We start from the raw sequence: 23767 nt of genomic DNA, 5'->3' as shown, positions 1-23767 counted from the left end.
AAAATGGGTTTTTGATCTTGTGAACAGCCCTATTAAAAAAGAATTCCCATATTCTCAGTGGGCCCCGGGTGGCATTCTTCCACTTTCCCCAGTGCTCAGATGGGTGTCAGATTACATTAAACTCAGTCCGCAGACACGCTCAGATGCTACTATGCCCAGTTAGATCAGCATTGCCACGTTTCATTATGGCTAGTTATTACAAAAGAGACAGATTCCATGTCTCCCAGTTAGCACAGTAAGGCCAGCATCTCGTATGCACAGTTAGCACAGAATGGCAAGATGCCATTAAGCCGGCGGACAAAATAAGGCCATCCATTTGTGACAATCAGGAGAGAAATGCCAAATTTCGTCATGCCCAGTTTAATTTTTTCTAATTAGTACAGCAGAACATTAAATCACTAAGAACATTAAAGACACATATAGGGTACATTTTCCAAGCCCTCGGAGTTGTATCTGAGGCATAAAAAACATGTATTCTGTTTGTATTTTACTTATATTTAATTAGCGTCTTAAGCCAAAGTGCTGTACATAGGATACAAACGAATACAAAATAAATGTATGAACAATAAAATCCAGAGAACAATCACTCAAATATTTTGAAGCAGATGGGATTTTAGAGAACCACGAAACAAAGCGTAGGTAGAAATGGAGCGAAGAGCACGGAAGAGTGTTCCAATGGAGAGGAGAAAGAAGCTCAAAGGAACGAAAACGGGACTGAGCACACAGGGGACGAGGAGCCGAGAATAAAAAGTGAGAAGAAGAACAAAGAGAGCGTGCAGGGATATAACAAAGATATTGGTGCAGCAAAATAGCTGGGAGCAAGACCATCAAGAGAATTAAATACAAGACAAAGAAAGTAAAATTTAGTTTGAGAACAAAAATATAACCAACAAACAGGGTAATTCATAGAATTTCGCAGAAAAGTGTCGCAAGCGGCTGGCGCAGAGTGTACGCGTGCGATTGTCTGCGCCAGGCACGTGCGCTAAAACCGATTTCCGCGCACAGCGTATTCATGGATTTCAGGCTCCCAAACCAGCCGTGGCGCAGAGTATCGCAGCGACCCTGCAGCAGCGCCAGTAACGCCCCCAAGAACGCCCTCGCGCAAGGAAAAGCCATCAAAATCGCAAAATCATCGCAAAGGCCTGCGCTAACCCTGGACCAGTTTACAGGGCTGCCAAACAAGGAACGCAAAGCGGGTAACGTGCATATCAGGGGTACGCGTGAAGTTATACACGCGATTAGCCAGGGTACGTGTATTACAGGGGTACGCGGGAAGTGTAACACGCGATTGGCCAGGGTACGTGTATTACAGGGGTACGCGGGAAGTTATACACGCGATTAGCCAGGGTACGTGTATTACAGGGGTACGCGGGAAGTTTAACACGCGATTGGCCAGGGTACGTGTATTACAGGGGTATGCGGGAAGTTTTACATGCGATTAGCCAGGGTACGTGTATTACAGGGGTACGCGGGAAGTTTAACACGCGATTGGCCAGGGTACGTGTATTACAGGGGTATGCGGGAAGTTTTACATGCGATTAGCCAGGGTACGTGTATTACAGGGGTACGCGGGAAGTTTAACACGCGATTGGCCAGGGTACGTGTATTACAGGGGTAGGCGGGAAGTTTTACACGCGATTAGCCAGGGCACGTGTATCACAGGGGTACGCGGGAATTATCACATGCGATTTGGCTGTGTACGTGTATTACAGGGATGCGATTTGGCCAGGTACGTGTATTACAGGGGTGCGCAGGAATTATCACACGCGATTAGCCTGGGTACGTGTATTACAGGGGTACGCGGGAATTACCACATGCGATTTGGCTGTGTATGTGTATTACAGGGATGCGATTTGGCCAGGTACGTGTATTACAGGGGTGCGCAGGAATTATCACACGCGATTTGGCTGGGTACGTGTATTACAGGGGTGCGTGGGAATCATCACACGCGATTTGGCTGGGTACGTGTATTACAGGGGTGCGTGGGAAGTCACACGCGATTAGGCTGGGTGGGTCCTCACAGGTGTTCCCTGTACACCCTCCACGGCCCCTGCAGGCAGCCTACAAAACAGGGGACTACCCTGCACACCTGCTCATGTCCCCCAGCACCCCCACCCCCCAGCAGTGCAGGGGCAGCCTCCACCAGGCCCCCACCCATGTCTCCCACCACCCCCACCCCCCCGCCACCAGGGGCAGCCTCCACCAGGCCCCCACCCATGCCTCCCACCACCCCCAACCCCCAGCAGTGCAGGGGCAGCCTCCACCAGGCCCCCACCCATGCCTCCCACCACCCCCAACCCCCAGCAGTGCAGGGGCAGCCTCCACCAGGCCCCCACCCATGCCTCCCACCACCCCCAACCCCCAGCAGTGCAGGGGCATCCTCCACCAGGCCCCCACCCATGTCTCCCACCACCCCCACCCCCCGCCACCAGGGGCAGCCTCCACCAGCCCCCCACTCATGTCCCCTATCACCCCCACCCCCCAGCAGTGCAGGGGCAGCCTCCACCAGGCCCCCACCCATGTCTCCCACCACCCCCACCCCTCCGCCACCAGGGGCAGCCTCCACCAGGCCCCCACCCATGCCTCCCACCACCCCCAACCCCCAGCAGTGCAGGGGCAGCCTCCACCAGGCCCCCACCCATGCCTCCCACCACCCCCAACCCCCAGCAGTGCAGGGGCAGCATCCACCAGGCCCCCACCCATGTCTCCCACCACCCCCACCCCCCGCCACCAGGGGCAGCCTCCACCAGCCCCCCACTCATGTCCCCTATCACCCCCACCCCCCAGCAGTGCAGGGGCAGCCTCCACCAGGCCCCCACCAATGTCTCCCACCACCCCCGCCCCCCCGCCACCAGGGCCAGCCTCCACCAGGCCCCCACCCATGCCTCCCACCACCCCCAACCCCCAGCAGTGCAGGGGCAGCCTCCACCAGGCCCCCACCCATGTCTCCCACCACCCCCACCCCCCGCCAGCAGGGGCAGCCTCCACCAGGCCCCCACCCATGCCTCCCACCACCCCCAACCCCCAGCAGTGCAGGGGCAGCCTCCACCAGGCCCCCACCCATGCCTCCCACCACCCCCAACCCCCAGCAGTGCAGGGGCAGCCTCCACCAGGCCCCCACCCATGTCTCCCACCACCCCCATCCCCCGCCACCAGGGGCAGCCTCCACCAGCCCCCCACTCATGTCCCCTATCACCCCCACCCCCCAGCAGTGCAGGGGCAGCCTCCACCAGGCCCCCACCCATGTCTCCCACCACCCCCACCCCCCCGCCACCAGGGGCAGCCTCCACCAGGCCCCCACCCATGCCTCCCACCACCCCCAACCCCCAGCAGTGCAGGGGCAGCCTCCACCAGGCCCCCACCCATGTCTCCCACCACCCCCACCCCCCGCCACCAGGGGCAGCCTCCACCAGCCCCCCACTCATGTCCCCTATCACCCCCACCCCCCAGCAGTACAGGGGCAGCCTCCACCAGGCCCCCACCCATGTCTCCCACCACCCCCACCCCCGCCACCAGGGGCAGCCTCCACCAGGCCCCCACCCATGCCTCCCACCAACCCCAACCCCCAGCAGTGCAGGGGCAGCCTCCACCAGGCCCCCACCCATGTCTCCCACCACCCCCACCCCCCGCCACCAGGGGCAGCCTCCACCAGCCCCCCACTCATGTCCCCTATCACCCCCACCCCCCAGCAGTGCAGGGGCAGCCTCCACCAGGCCCCCACCCATGTCTCCCACCACCCCCACCCCCCCCGCCACCAGGGGCAGCCTCCACCAGGCCCCCACCCATGCCTCCCACCACCCCCAACCCCCAGCAGTGCAGGGGCAGCCTCCACCAGGCCCCCACCCATGCCTCCCACCACCCCCAACCCCCAGCAGTGCAGGGGCAGCCTCCCCCAGGCCCCCACCCATGTCTCCCACCACCCCCACCCCCCGCCACCAGGGGCAGCCTCCACCAGCCCCCCACTCATGTCCCCTATCACCCCCACCCCCCAGCAGTGCAGGGGCAGCCTCCACCAGGCCCCCACCCATGTCTCCCAACACCCCCACCCCCCCCGCCACCAGGGGCAGCCTCCACCAGGCCCCCACTCATGTCCCCTATCACCCCCACCCCCCAGCAGTGCAGGGGCAGCCTCCACCAGGCCCCCACCCATGTCTCCCAACACCCCCACCCACCAGCACTGTGGGGCACGTGGCCAGCAGGCAGTCAGGCAGCAGCAGATGGCAGGTGGGAGCGTGCTCAGGGCTCTGGGGGGCAGTAATTTGTCCTCCTGGCCAGGAGCGTGGTCTCTCGTGTGTGAACGCGTGGACAGCCTGATAGGGAGTGAAATCCCACACGTCAGCGTGTGAATCGAGGAAAGGCCCTTAGCGCGTAAACCCGTCAACAGCATATGCGCGCCTATAGTCACCTGCACGTGCAGGATATTGTTGCGTGACACGTCCCAGTGTCAAAGCGTGTGATTGGTGAAAATGGATCTACACGCAGAAGTGACAAAGCGTGTGATTGGTGAAAATGGATCTACACGCAGGAGTGACAAAGCGTGTGATTGGTGAAAATGGATCTACACGCAGAAGTGACAAAGCGTGTGATTGGTGAAAATGGATCTACACGCAGGAGTGACAAAGCGTGTGATTGGTGAAAATGGATCTACACGCAGAAGTGACAAAGCGTGTGATTGGTGAAAATGGATCTACACGCAGGAGTGACAAAGCGTGTGATTGGTGAACGTACACGCCGCGTAAGTGACGCTGTACGTGTGGGCCTGTATATAAGGTACATGTAGAACACCATTTCCTTGTACGTGCTTTTCGTGGAGAGCGAGTGGGTGAATTCTGTACTTCTTGTCGTTTCACACGCGATTTACTTCACGGCGTTTCCAGTTCGTACTCCCTGTTGCCTCTGACAGCTTTTTCTCTTTTTTCCTCTTGTACTGGTTTACCTGGGCCTGTTCCCTCAAACAGTGTCCCCTTCTACTGTTGTCCTGTCTTCTCAGACAGCGTACACATCTTCTTTTGGCGGGGGTATTGCCAGCCAAACGCGCTCATTTTTCACGCTCTTTTACCTGGCAGACGGTGAGTCACGCACGTATCGAACTTCTGTGCTTGCCCCGTGTGTAGCCTACCCCTTCAGAGGTCATTCTAGGCTGCGTGTGACACGCATACGTTCATTCTTGTGTTACTGGGTGCCACAGCGTAGTGCAGGTTTTTCTTTCTGCACACGTGGTCTAGGAGGGGTTGAGTGCACGTCATCTCCCTTTTTTGGGCCTCCTGTGCGTTGCGTGACCCGTCATCTTTCCCCAGGGGTTACAATCAGCCGTGCTAGAGCACTAGGGTACAATTACCATCTGGTACCCAACCCCTTTGACCCCCAATTGCCCAGGACAATTGTCTACAGCCACTCCCATACGCACATTAATATCAGTGCCATGGCTGGGAGGCGAGGATTCCGTAAGGGTGGCAAAGGTGGAAGAGCCACAAGTGGTGGCCGTGGTGGATCCGGTAGGGGACGTGGTCGTAACTTGCAGGGTGAGCCTGTCCCCCCATGTGTGGAGGACCAGTCAAGGGCACCCATCATCCCCGCCCTCCCCTCCTCCCCCCTCCCGTTGAGGCTGAAGTGGCTGACACCATCCATGCTCAGCCCTTGTTGGACCAGCCCATTGTGGCACCAGACCTGGCTGACTCCATGGCTGACTTCCAGGTCAGCAGGGCTACGACACGTGCGCTGGTGCACGTTGATGCTATCATGCCACGTGGATCTGGGGCAGCAAGGTCATCTGCTGCCCCAAGTAGGCAGGGCGGAGAGGCTGCAGGGGCAGCTGCAGCTCCATCCACCCCAGCTCTCACACACCCAGCCAGGACAGTGTCCGTCCTAGTCCATTCTGCTGACATTCCCCATGACACCATTACACTTGAGCCAATGCCTGCACCAACTCCCATGCTGAGTGTGCAATCCCACACACCTGATACAGAGCCCACCAGGGCTCCTGCCCCTAGTGTCCAGAGCGGCGCAGGACACTCAGGATCACCACCACCTTCCAAGCGGAAGAGGAAGAGTGCTCGTCCGGCACAGGCTGATGCCCCCGACACGGCTACACAGTCCGGTCCGTCGAGGAAGCCCAGCTTCACGGATGTGGAACTGAATGCACTTGTCGAGTATGTGTCCGGACATGATAACGAGATGGTCATTGTTGCAGGATCCAAGACCACACCTGCACAACGCCAGGCACACTGGCAGACCATTGCGGACATCGTAAGTGCCCTTGGAATCGTGAGGCGCACAGCCAATGATTGCTACAAGCGCTGGAATGACCTAAAGCGCAGGGCAAAGAAGAAGCTGGCCTCAAGTCATGCCGCAACTCTAGTGACTGGAGGTGGGTCTCCAGTAGAAGACATGGAACTCGCTCCACATGAGTCAGTCGCTGGGACCTACGTCACGGAGGAACAGATCCAAGGCGTGGGAGATCTGCCTGATTACGAGGCATTGTCCGGTGAGTGCACATGCATGTGTGTGTCATCCATGTGCATGGTGTGTGTGTGAGGGCATCTGTTTGTGTGCCAGGTGAGAGTGTGTGCGCCTGAGTCGAATGGGTCAGCCATGTGCTTCATGCAACACATCCTGCGCAGCTGCATTTCGCCATTGCAGTATCCCTTCTGCCAACAGTAGACATCTAGCCCAACAGCACCCAAGTTGGCCTTGAAGTGTCACCTTGCCACTACATTGTTGATTATTTTCCTATGTTCAATCAGACAGATTGTATGCATTCCACCACTTATACTAGGAATTCCTCAGTCCTCTAGTCACATGTATGGCATGGCCATGGTAAAGTGGAGTTACTTTGTTACCTGGATATCATATGTTCACACATGTCCCTGTGCAATTGGACCATATTGGACTGGCAGCTCCACGTGATAAAGCAGACCTGTCAGAATTAGAAAAGCTATTGCATGTGGGAACTGGACAGAATGAATAAGTGCTGCCCTCCTCTCCATCTACACTCAATAGCAATGGCACATGCCATCTGTGTGATGGCATGTGTGTGTCACCTGGCAATCACAGGGCAATGTGTGATGCCACTGCCAGGCAGCATGCATGAAATGTGTTCATCTTCCATCTTTGTGTAATGAGTGTGTGCCATTTGCCTGCCCTTCATACGCAGTGAGGGTGCATGCATGGGAGGGTCTTAGTCATGTGGGACATGTGTCAATCAAGTACTGGTTCTCTTGCTTCACAGCCCTCATTGTGTGCCATGGTGCTAATGCGGGTTTCCATTTCTTTGTCATTATGTCATTGCAGGGGAAGACGCACCTGATACTGCTGGGGTTGTGGAGATGGTGCAGCGCCAGGAGGGGTCCGAGGGCCGACCAACCACCAGTGAGGGACGTGGTGTGCTGGTGGGTGAAAACCCACAAGTGATGCAGGTCGTGCTCTCAAGGGGTGTCTCTGGCTGCACCTCCCCCGAGCTGTACTCAGCTGTTGACTCGGATGATGAGACCTACGTGCCGTCGCAGGTGAGTGTTCCAGGGAGGGAATCTGTTCTGTCCCACCCACCTGCACCAGGGTCAGAACCCTCAATGGGGATGTCAGTGTTGGCAGCTAGGCCTTTGGTGGTTACGGATGCAGGGTCACACTCCGCGACATCTGATCCTGTTCCTGGGCCAGCAGATCAGAGGGGGAATGCAGTCCTGCAGCCTCAGGCAGTGCCGGCACAGCAAGGCGCAGTCCGCCTTTCCCCAGACAGGTGTGGTGCCCGCCGACGTGGTGGCCGTACGCCACCTGGCAATACCGTATGGGAGCAATCCATTTACGGTATGGCTACCCAACAGGCAGCATCATCCGAGATGATGGCTCAGGCCATGGATAGGGTGGCCACTTCCATTGTCCCCCCTGAAAGGCTGATGGAGCGACTAGAGCAGGCAACCGACTCCATCTGCCAGTCACACAGGGAGGACATGTTGGCGTCCAACAGGGACAGGCGGGCGGCACTGGCGACTCTGCAGGAGGCCATCTCCATAGAGTCCCAGGGCCACAGGGAAGCCCTGAGGCAGGAGCTACATCAACTCAGGACGACTCTTGTTGAGCTAGAGGCTTCAACACACCAAAGGACAGAACAGCAGCTGGAGCGTCTCACCCGTACGCTCTCAGCTGAGATGCAAGCAACGAGGGCGGAGGTCCGGGCATCCCATGAGTTGTTGCATGGGGACCTCCGCACCCTCATCCTCCAGAACGAGACCTACCACACCCGCATGCTTGCAGCCATGGAGGAACAGAGTAGGGCCTTGCGTGGGCTGCCTCCCATAGTGCAACCACCTCCGGATGCAGCTGCACAGGGTGATAATAGCGACAGCAGTGATACTCCCACAATAGGGTAGCCGTGTGGGCCATGAGCCCATGGAGGTGTTTTTATTTCCCAGGATCCACACAGGTGGTTTCTGGTGTGCACCCTGACCTCGGACCTCCTGGGTGGCCTCCCCAACCCCCCCGGGCCCTTTAATGGCCATTTTTGATTTTATATTTATTTTTATTTTTTTTTAATTTTTATTTTAATTTTTATTTTTATATTTTTCCCTATTTTTTGGGACAAATTGTTGGCTTCCGTGGTTCCTGTGGGCATACGCTGCATTGTGGCTGGGCACATGCAGGCTTGTCATGTATTAGGTTCAGATGCCTGGGTTTGAGTCACACACACCCCTCCTGCTTCCCGTTTCCATGGGCTTGCAAAGGATGTGCCCAAGTGACATTGAAGTACATGGTGACATTGGACTCCCACTACATGTGTGGGTAGTCTAGTCAATACTGTGTATACATTCCTAGTGCATATTGCTGTTGTGTTGTACACTGCATGTTGCATTGATGTGTAACTCATCATCTGTGTCTGCCTCCCAATTTGCAGGTCCCTTCCTCATGTCTACACAAGGCCCTCTAGTCTGGAGATGGGGTCCTTGTTGGCAGCAGTGCACCTACAACTCTACATGGCACCAACACTGTTCAGTTGGAAGTGGTGGGAGTGCAGGCATATCCAGGTGGTGAGACAACTGATTCATTACATTACTGAAGTCATGTTTATGGTAGTACGTGCTCAAGTATGTTGTTTGTCCTGCATTACAGTGAGCGTTTCAGGTGTAGGAAGTTTCAATTGGGGACACTGTACATCGCAACACTTGTCACGTTGTGGGGATTACTTTGTTTACCTGCACATAGCATGACATGGCACGGTGTGTTGTGTGGCGGTGCTGGGGATGGGTTGGGTGACATGGCACTGTCCTCTTGTTGCATTTAGCAAGTGGGTATTAATTTTGGCTGCTTGAATGTGTTCCTTCACAAAACTGCATTGGTGTTGTGTGTGGGTAGGGATGCACACATTGTAACACTTCCAGGTGAACAATCTCAGGCTGATATGCTTTTCACGGTTGAATCTCCAGACATTCAGGATCAGTGTCAGGTTGAGTCATCATTGATTGTCAGATGGAATGTGCCAGGCCAGTGTGCACTCCACAGGGGAGTGAATACTATGTGAAGTAATTAGCCACTAGCTGTGTACGGGCTGCCTCCCCTCGTGCCCTTTCCCCTCCCATGCGCAGCGGCTGTGCATGTGGTTGGGGATGTGGGGCCACCACCATGTCCACGGGCAGGCCCCGGCGTGTTGCAACGTTGTGCAGGACACATGCTGCCACTATGATCCTGCACACTACTGGGGGAGCGTATAACAGCTGCCCGCCAGAACGGTCAAGGGAGCGAAAGCGTGACTTTAGCACTCCGAATGTGCGCTCCACTATGCCCCGGGTTGTAATGTGGGCTGTCATCATGTGGGGGCTGAGAGGGTAGGCACTGTCCCCTGTGGAGGTGGTGATTGGTATCATTGGTGGGGTTGTGACCTTGCTCAGTATCCAACATGCATGCATGTGCAGTGGCATACATACTCACCGAGAAGCCATGTATCGCCATGCCGCCCAGCATCTATGTCCCGGCATAGGGTGGACATTCGGTAAATGAAGCTGTCGTGGGTGGACCCGGGATAGTTGGCATATACAGAGGTGATGATTCCCTTGGCATTACATACTACCTGCACGTTGATGGAATGCCAGTGCTTGCGGTTCCTATAGATGTGCTCAGATGCCCTGGGGGGACGTAGAGCCACATGGGTGCAGTCGATGCCACCTAGCACTTTGGGGAATCGTGCCACTCCGTAAAAATCCAGGGCGGCAGCATGCCTGTCAGCAGGTGTTCTGGGCAGGTATATGTGCCTGCGGACTGATGGGTGTGCAGTGATGATGTCCAAGACCTGGTGTAGGCAGCGTGACTGGGTGGCCTGTGACACCCCACCCACTATGGCACTTGTCCGCTGAAATGATCCAGTGGCTAAGAAGTGCAGTACATTGAGGACCTTCTCCAGGGGGCTGAGTGCTTGAGAGCACAGGGTGGGTGATGTGAGGTCATCCTCCTACTCACTCACCAGGTCCAGTATTATGTGTGGTGGAAACCTGTACCTTGCATACACCTGGTCATCAGGCATCCCGAAAAGGCTGGTTCTGGGTGTGAATATTCTGGCCCTGACTCTCCTCCTCCTCCTCCTTTGGTAGCCCACTGCCACTGCTGCTAGGAACGGTATGTTCATCCTGGCATCTGGCTTGTTATTTGAAAAGTGCGCAAATTAATGCTTTGCGCGTGTTCTAGGCGAGCGTGTGACCCGCGCACCCCTGGAATCTAGTTCCCACTCCAATAGCGTGTGGAAATTCCCACGCAACAGGCATACAGGTGCGCTGACGTACTTGCGTGTGTAAGTGCCCGCGCACCCCTGAAATACACGTACATAGGCCAATCGCGTGTACGCGCACTTTTGTCCAATTACACGCGATGAAATACACGTACATAGGCCAATCGCGTGTACGCGCACTTTTGTCCAATTACACGCAATGAAATACACGTACATAGGCCAATCACGCGATGACACTCTGACGTGCAGTATTTCCACGTGTGTTCCGTCATCACCTGCTGAGTGGGGAACGACCGTGCGGGTCACGTCAGACGCGCTTACGCGCTGAGGGACTCTGGTCCAATAGAATCGCGTATGCGTGCTGACGCGCTTACGCGCTAAGGGCCTTTCCTCGGATTTCACGCTGACGTGCAGGATTTTCACGTGCCAAATCACTCCGTATCAAGCTGGCCACCCGAAAACACACGGAACACCACGCTCCTGCCCAGAAGGCCGAGTTACTGCCCCCCAGTGCCCCGAGCAGCCTCCCACGTGCTATCTGCTGCTGCCTGCCTGCCTGCCTGCTGCCACCGTGCCCTGCCATTTGGTGCCTGCACATCAGCCATCTGCAGGGGTCCAGTTGCTGTGTCCACCCCTGCTGGAACTGAAGACTCCCAACTGGGATTACATCGCTCCACAGCCCAGCCCCAGGACCCAGTTGCCCACCCACACCTGCCTCTGGGGTTGCCATGTCGGGCACTTCCACATCTGGCACCAGTGGCAACCCCAGGCCAGAGGGGCAGAGGGGCACCAGCTTCACTGCCACCGAAGTTGGTGTCCTGGTGGAGCATGTCCTGGGGCAGTATGATGCCCTCTTTGGATCGTCCCGCGCCAGCAAGGAAGGACGGGAGAGGATCTGGGCCGACTGTGTGGTTGCCATCAACGCGGAGGGGGTGGCAACCCGCAACGTCCAGAAGATCAAGAAGCGCTGGGAGGACTTGAGGTCCAGGACCCTTGTGAAGGCCCGGCGCCTCGTGGAGGGGGGCCGGGGCCGCATGAGTTCCATCCAGAAGAGGGTCCTGGAACGCGTACGCCCAGCGCTCCACGCCCAGGTCCTTGAGAGGGAGGCCCGTCTGGAGTTGAGCGGTATGTGTCCAAGCATTACTGTGTGAGACAGGGCATGTTGCGGTGTGCTGGTTTTATGATACTTGCCTGTATGTGTGCCATGGGCCATGTATGCATGTATGTGTGCAGGGACATCATGGTAATGCATGTGCGACCAGTGATGTGTGACCCACATGGTTGTTGCATGTGTTGAAATGCGGCATGGGGAGCCCTATGCAGATTTTGGACATGAGAGCATGCCAGTCTCTGTACCTGGACATGGATGGGGGTGAAGGATGGGTGCTGATGCCAGGTACATATATGGTAGCCATGTCTGTGTGCCTGACCTGCGTGTCTGTGACTTGTGCATGGCATGGATGCATGACACATGTGTGTGACAATGCACAGATTCAGTGACGCACCCAACTTACCCTTGTTTCGCCTGTGTTCGGTGTGTTTGGGGCCAGATGGATGTGACTGAGGTGAAGTGTGTGCATGTGATATGCATGAGCCATGATGCATGTGAGTTACATATCATTGAATGTTTCAAGAGTCCATTGGACATGCATGGAAATGTCCATTGCATGCACCATGCCTGTTACTGTGTGTGTTTTGCCTGGACTGACCCATGTGTTGTGGAGGGACATGATGGAAGTGTACTTTGACAGTGGTGCTCATCTGCTATTGCTTCCTGTCTAGGGGACCATTGTACAGTAGCCTGATGCTTGTGTCCTTTGTCTCCCTCTACGCAGCGGCTAGTGAAGAAGAGGGCGGAGACGGCGCTGTGGAGCAAGGCGGCGGGGATGCCCCCACGGCTGCAGCGGAAGGGGTGGGTGAGCCCCCACAGGGGCCTGCTACGGCGGGAGACGGTGAGGAGCCATCCAGGTTGGTGGTTTGCACAGAGGAGGAGGAGGCCGACACTGGTGCACACATGGGGCCTGGTGGGAGCATCCCTGCTGGTGCAAGTGGTGCAGTCCAGGGCCAGGGGCAGGAGGCAGCACAGGTCACCGTGGAGGGGCCTGTGCATGTCACTGTCCCTGACCCTGTGAGTGCACCACCATGCACCAGCAGGGATGCCCCGTCCCAGGCCCGTCCGCAGGTAGTGGGGATGTCCACGTCACCTGACTCCCCTCCACCTGCGGACGTGGTAACCCCTGGCCGCGTGGAGAAGGTCCTGATTGGGGTCGCGATGCGCACGGCTGTGATTCGTGATGACGTGCGTGCTTCCGGGGAGGAGCACGCACGTCATCACGAAGTGCACCGTGCCGACGTGGCCCAATTGGGATCGGCCATGTTCGGGGGTTTCCTGCATGTGTTGGCCAATCTGAAGGCCCTCTCCTCCTCTGTGCAGGCTATCCACCGGTCGTTCTCCTTGCCGTCTTCCGGCCCAGATGCCACCAGGGCCCCCTGTGGACCTGCCCCGACCAATGCAGCCAGCTCGGTGGGGATGCCATCCCTGCCACAGTTGGGAGTCGGAGGTCCAGCAGGGGTGGACAACACAGCAAGTGGACCCCAGCAGATGGAAGATGTGACGGCATCATTGGGCAGGGCACGTGCACGACGGCGTCGGTGGTTTCCATCAGCCTGGATGCCGTCGTGCTGGCAGAGGCAGTGGCGTCGGAGGCAGCAGCGGGCTCGACGTGGGAGGCATCATGGCTCGGGGCCATCAAGATCAGAGGGGCAGGCATCGGCCGGAGGGCAGGGCAACCCTGGGATGGTGGTGTGTTCCGTGTGGGAGGAGTTTGGCCAGCGGATAGGTGCGGAGCGGCAGCGGGCGGAAGAGGAGCGGCTCGCCATGGTCAGGGCGGAGTTCTCCATGCGTCGGGCATTGAGGCGGGCTGAGTGCCTCGAGGAAGCTCGCAGGGAGTTTGAGGTGGACATGGGGTTGTCCCTGCGAGACCTCGGGGCCAGGACAGAGTCCCGCCTCCAGGACATCGACATGGAGTTCGATGATGCCCTGGCCACCAACATCACCAAGTGAGCCGCAGGACTTGCCCGCTGCCTTTGTATACAGTTATTTAGTTAGTTAGTGCTAGGTTTCCTTTATTTATTTTTATTATTTTGGACCGCTCGGACAATGGCCACTTTTTTGTACATATATTTTTCATTAGTTAGTGGTAGGTTTCATTTTTGGTGTTGGGCTCATGGACCCTGGAACATTCCTGTATATAGTTTGTTTTTTTGGGAGATACATTTTTTTAATTTGTTATTGTTTTCACCATGACGTATTGGTTTTTCATTAATTTCCTATGACATGAGATTGCTTTGGACAAAATAATTTTTAATTTTTATGCCTTTGTTTTTTTGTTTATCACTTTTGTTCTCGGACATGGACCATTTATTTACTTAGCCACATCGTTGTATGTTTGAAAAGTTCACTTATTTTTGGTATGTAATACATTTTTTATATTTTCTTACACTTGTGTTATTTTCTCATTGGTTTGTTACATGTCATGATATGGGTTTTGACATTCACTTGCACCCATTGTGTATGTGTGTGTGACGGACATGTGTTCTTTTGCATACTTGGCATTGGGGTTGTGTCATGTGATTGCATTCACTATGTGGGTGGATGCAATCCTTGCATGGGTGTTTGTGCTGGGTATGCTGGCCATTACTGCCATGATTGTGTATCGTCAGGACCTGGGGCCAGGGGGACATGTGTGGGGGCCTGCTGGCAGGTTCCCCACAGTGCTGGGGGTTGGGGGTGGTGGGAGACATGGGTGGGGGCCTGGTGGAGGCTGCCCCTGGATGGTGGGGGGTGGGGGTGGTGGGAGACATGAGTGGGGGCCTGGTGGAGGCTGCCCCTGCACTGCTGGGGGGTGGGGGTGGTGGGAGACATGTGTGGGGGCCTGGTGGATGCTGCCCCTGGATGGTGGGGGGTGGGGGTGGTGGGAGACATGAGTGGGGGCCTGGTGGAGGCTGCCCGTGCACTGCTGGGGGGTGGGGGTGGTGGGAGACATGTGTGGGGTCCTGGTGGAGGGTGCCCCTGGTGGCGGGGGGGTGGGGGTGATAGGGGACATGAGTGGGGGCCTGGTGGAGGGTGCCCCTGGTGACTGGGGGGGTGGGGGTGGTGGGAGACATGAGTGGGGGCCTGGTGGAGGCTGCCCCTGCACTGCTGGGGGGTGGGGGTGGTGGGAGACATGTGTGGGGGCCTGGTGGATGCTGCCCCTGGATGGTGGGGGGTGGGGGTGGTGGGAGACATGAGTGGGGGCCTGGTGGAGGCTGCCCGTGCACTGCTGGGGGGTGGGGGTGGTGGGAGACATGTGTGGGGTCCTGGTGGAGGGTGCCCCTGGTGGCGGGGGGGTGGGGGTGATAGGGGACATGAGTGGGGGCCTGGTGGAGGGTGCCCCTGGTGACTGGGGGGGTGGGGGTGGTGGGAGACATGAGTGGGGGCCTGGTGGAGGCTGCCCCTGCACTGCTGGGGGGTGGGGGTGGTGGGAGACATGTGTGGGGGCCTGGTGGAGGCTGCCCCTGGATGGTGGGGGGTGGGGGTGGTGGGAGACATGATTGGGGGCCTGGTGGAGGGTGCCCCTGGATGGTCGGGGGGGTGGGGGTGGTGGGAGACATGAGTGGGGGCCTGGTGGAGGCTGCCCCTGGTGGCGGGGGGGTGGGGGTGGTGGGAGGCATGGGTGGGGGCCTGGTGGAGGGTGCCCCTGGTGGCGGGGGGGTGGGGGTGGTGCTAGGCATGGGTGGGGGCCTGGTGGAGGGTGCCCCTGGTGGCGGGGGGGGTGGGGGTGGTGGGAGACATGGGTGGGGGCCTGGTGGAGGGTGCCCCTGGTGGCGGGGGGGTGGGGGTGGTGGGAGGCATGGGTGGGGGCCTGGTGGAGGCTGCCCCTTGGGTGGCGGGGGGGTGGGGGTGGTGGGATTCATGGGTGGGGGCCTGGTGGAGGCTGCCCCTGGTGGCGGGAGGGTGGGGGTGGTGGGAGACATGGGTGGGGGCCTGGTGGAGGCTGCCCCTGGTGGCGGGGGGGTGGGGGTGGTGGGAGGAATGGGTGGGGGCCTGGTGGAGGGTGCCCCTGGTGGCGGGGGGGTGGGGGTGGTGGGAGGCATGGGTGGGGGCCTGGTGGAGGGTGCCCCTGGTGACTGGGGGGGTGGGGGTGGTGGGTGACATGAGTGGGGGCCTGGTGGAGGCTGCCCCTGCACTGCTGGGGGGTGGGGGTGGTGGGAGACATGGGTGGGGGCCTGGTGGAGGGTGCCCCTGGATGGTGGGGGGTGGGGGTGGTGGGTGACATGAGTGGGGGCCTGGTGGAGGCTGCCCCTGCACTGCTGGGGGGTGGGGGTGGTGGGAGACATGGGTGGGGGCCTGGTGGAGGGTGCCCCTGGATGGTGGGGGGTGGGGGTGGTGGGAGACATGAGTGGGGGCCTGGTGGAGGGTGCCCCTGGATGGTGGGGGGGGTGGGGGTGGTGGGAGGCATGAGTGGGGGCCTGGTGGAGGGTGCCCCTGGATGGTGGGGGGTGGGGGTGGTGGGAGACATGAGTGGGGGCCTGGTGGAGGCTGCCCCTGCACTGCTGGGGGGTGGGGGTGGTGGGAGACATGTGTGGGGGCCTGGTGGAGGCTGCCCCTGGTGGCGGGGGGGTGGGGGTGGTGGGAGGCATGGGTGGGGGCCTGGTGGAGGGTGCCCCTGGTGGCGGGGGGGTGGGGGTGGTGGGAGGCATGGGTGGGGGCCTGGTGGAGGGTGCCCCTGGTGGCGGGGGGGTGGGGGTGGTGGGAGACATGGGTGGGGGCCTGGTGGAGGGTGCCCCTGGTGGCGGGGGGGGTGGGGGTGGTGGGAGGCATGGGTGGGGGCCTGGTCGAGGCTGCCCCTTGGGTGGCGGGGGGGTGGGGGTGGTGGGAGTCATGGGTGGGGGCCTGGTGGAGGCTGCCCCTGGTGGCGGGAGGGTGGGGGTGGTGGGAGACATGGGTGGGGGCCTGGTGGAGGCAGCCCCTGGTGGCGGGGGGTGGGGGTGGTGGGAGGCATGGGTGGGGGCCTGGTGGAGGGTGCCCCTGGTGGCGGGGGGGTGGGGGTGGTGGGAGGCATGGGTGGGGGCCTGGTGGAGGGTGCCCCTGGTGGCGGGGGGGTGGGGGTGGTGGGAGGCATGGGTGGGGACCTGGTGGAGGGTGCCCCTGGTGGCGGGGGGGGTGGGCTTGGTGGGAGACATGGGTGGGGGCCTGGTGGAGGGTACCCCTGGTGGCGGGGGGGTGGGGGTGGTGGGAGGCATGTGTGGGGGCCTGGTGGAGGCTGCCCCTGGTGGCGGGGGGGTGGGGGTGGTGGGAGGCATGGGTGGGGGCCTGGTGGAGGCTGGCCCTGCACTGCTGGGGGGTGGGGGTGGTGGGTGACATGAGTGGGGGCCTGGTGGAGGGTGCCCCTGGTGGCGGGGGGTGGTGGGAGGCATGGGTGGGGGCCTGGTGGAGGCTGCCCCTGCCCTGGTGACTGGGGGGGGTGGTGGGAGGCATGAGTGGGGGCCTTGTGGAGGGTGCCCCTGGTGGCGGGGGGGTGGTAGGGGACATGAGTGGGGGCCTGGTGGAGGGTGCCCCTGGTGACTGGGGGGGTGGGGGTGGTGGGAGGCATGAGTGGGGGCCTGGTGGAGGGTGCCCCTGGATGGTGGGGGGTGGGGGTGGTGGGAGACATGAGTGGGGGCCTGGTGGAGGGTGCCCCTGGTGACTGGGGGGGTGGGGGTGGTGGGTGACATGAGTGGGGGCCTGGTGGAGGCTGCCCCTGCACTGCTGGGGGGTGGGGGTGGTGGGAGACATGGGTGGGGGCCTGGTGGAGGGTGCCCCTGGATGGTGGGGGGTGGGGGTGGTGGGAGACATGAGTGGGGGCCTGGTGGAGGGTGCCCCTGGATGGTGGGGGGGTGGGGGTGGTGGGAGGCATGAGTGAGGGCCTGGTGGAGGGTGCCCCTGGATGGTGGGGGGTGGGGGTGGTGGGAGACATGAGTGGGGGCCTGGTGGAGGCTGCCCCTGCACTGCTGGGGGGTGGGGGTGGTGGGAGACATGTGTGGGGGCCTGGTGGAGGCTGCCCCTGGATGGTGGGGGGTGGGGGTGGTGGGAGACATGAGTGGGGGCCTGGTGGAGGCTGCCCCTGCACTGCTGGGGGGTGGGGGTGGTGGGAGACATGGGTAGGGGCCTGGTGGAGGGTGCCCCTGGTGACTGGGGGGGTGGGGGTGGTGGGAGACATGAGTGGGGGCCTGGTGGAGGCTGCCCCTGCACTGCTGGGGGGTGGGGGTGGTGGGAGACATGTGTGGGGGCCTGGTGGAGGGTGCCCCTGGTGACTGGGGGGGTGGGGGTGGTGGGTGACATGAGTGGGGGCCTGGTGGAGGCTGCCCCTGCACTGCTGGGGGGTGGGGGTGGTGGGAGACATGGGTGGGGGCCTGGTGGAGGGTGCCCCTGGATGGTGGGGGGTGGGGGTGGTGGGAGACATGAGTGGGGGCCTGGTGGAGGGTGCCCCTGGATGGTGGGGGGGTGGGGGTGGTGGGAGGCATGAGTGGGGGCCTGGTGGAGGGTGCCCCTGGATGGTGGGGGGTGGGGGTGGTGGGAGACATGAGTGGGGGCCTGGTGGAGGCTGCCCCTGCACTGCTGGGGGGTGGGGGTGGTGGGAGACATGTGTGGGGGCCTGGTGGAGGCTGCCCCTGGATGGTGGGGGGTGGGGGTGGTGGGAGACATGAGTGGGGGCCTGGTGGAGGCTGCCCCTGCACTGCTGGGGGGTGGGGGTGGTGGGAGACATGTGTGGGGGCCTGGTGGAGGCTGCCCCTGGTGACTGGGGGGTGGGGGTGGTGGGAGACATGAGTGGGGGCCTGGTGGAGGGTACCCCTGGTGACTGGGGGGGTGGGGGTGGTGGGAGACATGAGCAGGTGTGCAGGGTAGTCCCCTGTTTTGTGGGCTGCCTGCAGGGGCCGTCGAGGGTGACAGGACCCACCCAGCCTAATTGCGTGTGTAACTTCGCACGCACCCCTGTAATACACGTACCAAGCCAAATCGCGTGTGATAATTCCCGCGCACCCCTGAAATACACGCGGCCAGGCTATTCGCGTGTGGAAATTCCTGCGCACCCCTGAAATACACGTACCCTGCTGTAATCGCGTGTGGAACTTCCCGCGCACCCCTGAAATACACGCGCCCAGCCTATTCGCGTGTGGAAATTCCCGCGCACCCCTGAAATACACGTACCCTGCTGTAATCGCGTGTGGAACTTCCCGCGCACCCCTGAAATACACGCACCCAGCCTATTCGCATGTGGAAATTCCCGCGCACCCCTGAAATACACGTACCCTGCTGTAATCGCGTGTGGAACTTCCCGCGCACCCCTGAAATACACGCGGCCAGGCTATTCGCGTGTGGAACTTCCCGCGCACCCCTGAAATACACGCGGCCAGGCTATTCGCGTGTGGAAATTCCCGCGCACCCCTGAAATACACGTACCCTGCTGTAATCGCGTGTGGAACTTCCCGCGCACCCCTGAAATACACGCGCCCAGCCTATTCGCGTGTGGAAATTCCCGCGCACCCCTGAAATACACGTACCCTGCTGTAATCGCGTGTGGAACTTCCCGCGCACCCCTGAAATACACGCGCCCAGCCTATTCGCGTGTGGAAATTCCCGCGCACCCCTGGAATACACGTACCCTGCTGTAATCGCGTGTGGAACTTCCCGCGCACCCCTGAAATACACGCGGCCAGGCTATTCGCGTGTGGAACTTCCCGCGCACCCCTGAAATACACGCGCCCAGCCTATTCGCGTGTGGAACTTCCCGCGCACCCCTGAAATACACGTACCCTGCTGTAATCGCGTGTGGAACTTCCCGCGCACCCCTGAAATACACGCGGCCAGGCTATTCGCGTGTGGAACTTCCCGCGCACCCCTGAAATACACGCGCCCAGCCTATTCGCGTGTGGAACTTCCCGCGCACCCCTGAAATACACGCGCCCAGCCTATTCGCGTGTGGAACTTCCCGCGCACCCCTGAAATACACGTACCCTGCTATAACCGCGTGTGGAACTTCCCGCGCACCCCTGAAATACACGCGGCCAGGCTATTCGCGTGTGGAACTTCCCGCGCACCCCTGAAATACACGCGCCCAGGCTATTCGCGTGTGGAACTTCCTGCGCACCCCTGAAATACACATACCCTGCTGGAATCGCGTGTGGAAATTCCAGCGCACCCCTGAAATACACGCGCCCAGGCTATTCGCGTGTGGAACTTCCCGCGCACCCCTGAAATACACGTACCCTGCTGTAATCGCGTGTGGAACTTCCCGCGCACCCCTGAAATACATGCGGCCAGGCTATTCGCGTGTGGAACTTCCCGCGCACCCCTGAAATACACGTACCCTGCTGTAATCGCGTGTGGAACTTCCCGCGCACCCCTGAAATACACGCGGCCAGGCTATTCGCGTGTGGACCGTCCCGCGCACCCCTGAAATCCACGTACCCGGCCAAATCGCGTGTGAGACTTCCCGCGCACACGTATTTTTTGTCAGCGTGTCTGTGTTTGTGGGTACCCCTTTGCACGTCATTTGTCCTGGAGGGCCACAGTATAGGACATTCATCATGGCAGTATATGGGTGCTATTTGTTGGCGCACCTTTTGGCGCACATTTCTTACAGCCGCTGAGACGCTACCGCCTGCTTTCTTGTGGCGGTCGTGTTTGTGCCTGTGCGCTGGTTTGAGCGTGCGCTTTTTTGACCTATTCTATTCCATGAATACGTGTTGTAGGCGAGCGTGTGGGCGTTCTGCGCACTTTTACCCTGTGCTTCCCCCGTGACGCCCACATTTTGGCAAGTTGTTCCCCATTCCGAGTGTTACGCCCCGTGTTCCGCCTACTTTTGTTGCGTGCGCCGCGCTATGTGCGATTTTCGCTGTGGACTGTGCGATTTTCGCTGTGACCTGGCGCATGCCGTTAGATGGCCTGTGCGCCAACGTGCGCCGCGCACTTTCTTATCGCACGTCCGATGGTTTTCTCGCGCACGGCCTTCCATGAATCGATGTGCGCTGCTTTTCGTGCGATTTTCGCTATTCCACTGCGATTTTCGCTATTCCACTGCGATTCGCACGTTTTTGGCCACTTGCGCCGCGCTAATTATTCCATGAATCGGCCTGAAAGTCTTTTAAGGGCTGCACTAACAATGAGTGAAGACACAAAAGATGAATAGAAGAGTTGAACATTGATTTAAGTGGGGCAAGATGAGACTTAGGGAGGCCAAATGGGACAGAGGAGCAATAGAAAAGTCAAGAAAAAGTTAAAGAAGATATTATAAGTTTGGATGTCTGAAAAGTAAGAAATGGACGAGCCTTACGAATAGTGTATAGGTGAAAGTGACAAGAACGAGCAGTTAGTGAGATGTGGGGGGAAAAGGAGAGATTTGTGTCAAAGTAGAGACCTCGATTACGAGCTGTAGATGAAATTGGAAGCTTAGAAGGTGGAAAGGATATAAAAGAAGGTATAAGATGAGGAGAAAGATTGTTGTCCGGGAAGAACAGTACCTTTGTCTTTGTAGAATTAAGGGTGAGATAATGGGAGGACATCCAAGATTTGATTGGAGCCAAGAAAGCAGAAAGATTAAGGTGGATATCCGGAGAGAAAGAGGAGAAGAAAATAATTATTTTGGTGTTTCGTCCACATAGAAATGGTGGGACAGCCCAAAGGGGGAAATGACAGCAGCAAGATGTGATGTGTATATGTATATGACATGCATAAAACATTTACTAGACAATAGAATGAGGGATTTTCATCGTTTTGATAGGTGGAGCAGTTGCATCGACCACAATTTACATGTTCACGAACTCCATCTGCTCTGCCTGCCAAATAACAAAATGTTTCCATCAGAAGCTGATTTTGATGCTGGCAGGAAAGGATTGGCTTCCTAGGGAAATCCACAAGCTTTTAACACACTCTGAACAGACAGATTTATTTTTGCAGTCTTCAAATTCTGTTATAGCGAATGGGAAAGGGAAGGAGACCTTGTGTATACACACATTCTATTAGGAATTGTATACTTGTAAATAACATGAAACTTGTGTTATGATATATGAAATTATGTATATATATCGTAGAACAGAGATTTTAGAATTAGGGGAACCAAGTAGATGTTTAGTAACATGCAGTAATGTGTTCAATAAACAAAGAAACACTTGTGTACAGGCGCGTTGTAAATGTCTTATCATATAATATATCATATCAAGGAGATGTTGTAAATGCCACATAAACATAAAATGTATATACATATATTTTGTAAGTAGAGCGATGGCGAAGATGAGGATTATTTTGTTCGGTTTATGGTCTTTCCATCAAATTTTTTGCATCGAGGGACATTCCCATCGAGTTTTTTTGCATTTGTCCCCCTCAACCCCTCGTTTTTTTACCCTTTAAAAGCTACCACTAAATAAATTAACCCTTTACCCCTCAAAAACAAGCATTTGGTGCATATTTTTTAGTTGCAAACCCCTCGATGAAAAATAATTTCATGGAAAGGCATTCGATGGATAGATTAAATACCATTCTGTTCAAGTACATTCATTTTTTTAAGTTAGCACACAAATGTCAGATTTAATAAACCCAGTTGGCATGTCAGGGCCATGTTCCATCATAACTAGGAAGCATAACAAGGGCAGACTGCATTATTCCCAGTTAGCATAGCAGTGTTTGTTTGCCTTATATTCAGGACCATACATAGGTCAGCTTTTAGGATTCCCAGTTTGCATTACAAGCACCAATTTCATAGACTCACTTTTGTAAGGAAGGCATAGTATCAATAGTAAGACAGACACACGTGACCACAGTTCAAGGGTGTTTATTGAACATCAACCATGTTGTGATAAATGCCTATCTAAAGCTAAATCTAAGACGGGAGCAAGCTATGACCATCAAATAATAATAATGCAGTCCCAGTGGAGTCTCGAAAAACCCGGATACCTCTCAGCTGGGATCAGATCCTTCCTCTTACACAATTGGTCTCCCTCAGCCGGGATTAGACCAGTTATACTTTGTATTAGCCATCGAAGACTTTCAAATGTGCACAGGGTTTAGATTGACTCGTTCCAGGGCCACTTTGATTTCACATTTCACAATTTATATTGGCCAGCCCTCAGTTGGATACCTAACAGAGACCTTGGAATGAGCACCCACATGGTGCTGGACTACTCTGTATATGGTATCTATCTTGGCTTCAAAGGTTCAGTCACTCCTTGTATGTTCAATTATATTTGCGTCACTCATCACATATGCTTCACACACTGTTATCTTCAGGTTTCTCCATACAATGTTGCTGCTTGCAACCTTGGTTCTAACACAGACCTGTCTGCTATCAGTCTCCCCGACTCACCGGCTGTGTTGACTTTACTGGCACTGCTTTGTTGTAGGAGCCAAGACTGTACCACAGCAGCAATCGCTGCACCCCGCCTTGGCTATCAACGTGGGAGAGCCCAGGACACACAATGCATGTTTCCACCCTTGTGTCGGGACATGTCAGGTATACAGCTCTGGTATTAGTCCGTTTTCTCTCACAGTGAGCTGTCAGTGAGAACGTTTTTATGTGGTGAAAGGGGCGAGGGGTTGTGTTCCTATGTATCCTACCTGGTAGGATGGGGAAAAGGTGTCACAGGTAAGGGTATACCACATCTCGTCATCCGGTGTCCCACTCCCACTCCTCGAAGACCCCTCATCCAGGTGATCCTCCCGCACTGGTCCACCCCCAGGAACTCGATCCAAAAGCAATGGGCTTGGCCTAGCCACCTGAATGACAGATCCCCAGGGACTAGCGAGTGAGACAACTTCTGGTTTCTCACACATTGCACTGAAATGCCAGATTCCATTATGCCCAGTTTTCATGGTCAGAATAGTTTCTTTAAAGCCAAAGGAGCAGAGTAAGATTAGATTTTAGTATGCCCAGTTAGAACAGGCTCAGATTCCATAGACACAGTTCAGATATGTCCAGTGAGCACAGTTTGGCTAAATTCCATTATGGCCAGTTACCATGTTTAGACTAGTTTCTTTAAAGCCCA

At 57.5% G+C, this 23767-nt stretch overlaps 1 protein-coding gene across 1 annotated transcript in view; it reads right to left on the bottom strand.

Moving 5' to 3' along the window:
* Positions 1–23767, bottom strand: part of LOC138510706 (BOS complex subunit NCLN-like) — a 426819-nt gene that overhangs the window by 266433 nt on the left and 136619 nt on the right. The gene's annotated exons all lie outside the window — the stretch shown is intronic.

Source organism: Ambystoma mexicanum, chromosome 6p, assembly GCF_040938575.1.
Source record: "Ambystoma mexicanum isolate Mex_15411 chromosome 6p, UKY_AmexF1_1, whole genome shotgun sequence".
NCBI classification, from domain to species: domain Eukaryota; kingdom Metazoa; phylum Chordata; class Amphibia; order Caudata; family Ambystomatidae; genus Ambystoma; species Ambystoma mexicanum.
This window is presented reverse-complemented; position numbering and strand designations above follow the sequence as displayed.